Genomic DNA, 713 nt, shown 5'->3' with positions numbered 1-713 from the left:
CAGCAGGGAGTCTGCTTCTCCCTCCCTCTCCAGCCTGCTTCTCCCTCTCCCACTCCCCCCTGCTTGTGTTCCCTCTCTCATTATCTCTGTCAAATAAATAAAATCTTTTTTTTTGTAAAGATTTTATTTATTTAATTGATAGAGAGAGAGACAGCGAGAGAGGAAACACAAGCAGGGGGAGTGGGAGAGGGAGAAGCAGGCTTCCCGCCGAGCAGGGAGCCCGATGCGGGGCTCGATCCCAGGACTCTAGGATCATGACCCGAGCCGAAGGCAGACGCCCAACGACTGAGCCACCCAGGCGGCCCAAATAAATAAAATCTTTAAAAAATAATAATATAATAGCTGCTCAGTCCCACTAGCCACATTTCAAGTGCTCAAGGGCTCAGGAGCCACACGTGGCTCCTGGCTACCATACCAGACAGCACAGAGAGAGAACATTCCATTTATCAACAAGAGGTCTGTTGGACAGTGTTAATCTAGACTCCAAAGAGGTCGTCACAGACTCCTTTGTGGGAGTAGCTGATGACTGTCATCTCTTCCACAGGACTATATACACCATGGGGACTGGGCCTACTATTGTGCCCAGCTCACAGTAGGCCCTCAATAAATATTTGTCGGATGGATCATGGAAGGATGGATGGATGGCTGGCTGGTTGGATGGATAGATGGATGGATGGATGGATGGATGGATGGATGGATGGATGGATGGATGG

The sequence above is a fragment of the Mirounga leonina genome, unplaced genomic scaffold (assembly GCF_011800145.1).
Source record: "Mirounga leonina isolate KUSES-001 unplaced genomic scaffold, KU_Mleo_1.0 Mir_180, whole genome shotgun sequence".
Classification (NCBI taxonomy): Eukaryota; Metazoa; Chordata; class Mammalia; order Carnivora; family Phocidae; genus Mirounga; species Mirounga leonina.
Note: the sequence above shows the minus strand (reverse complement) of the source record.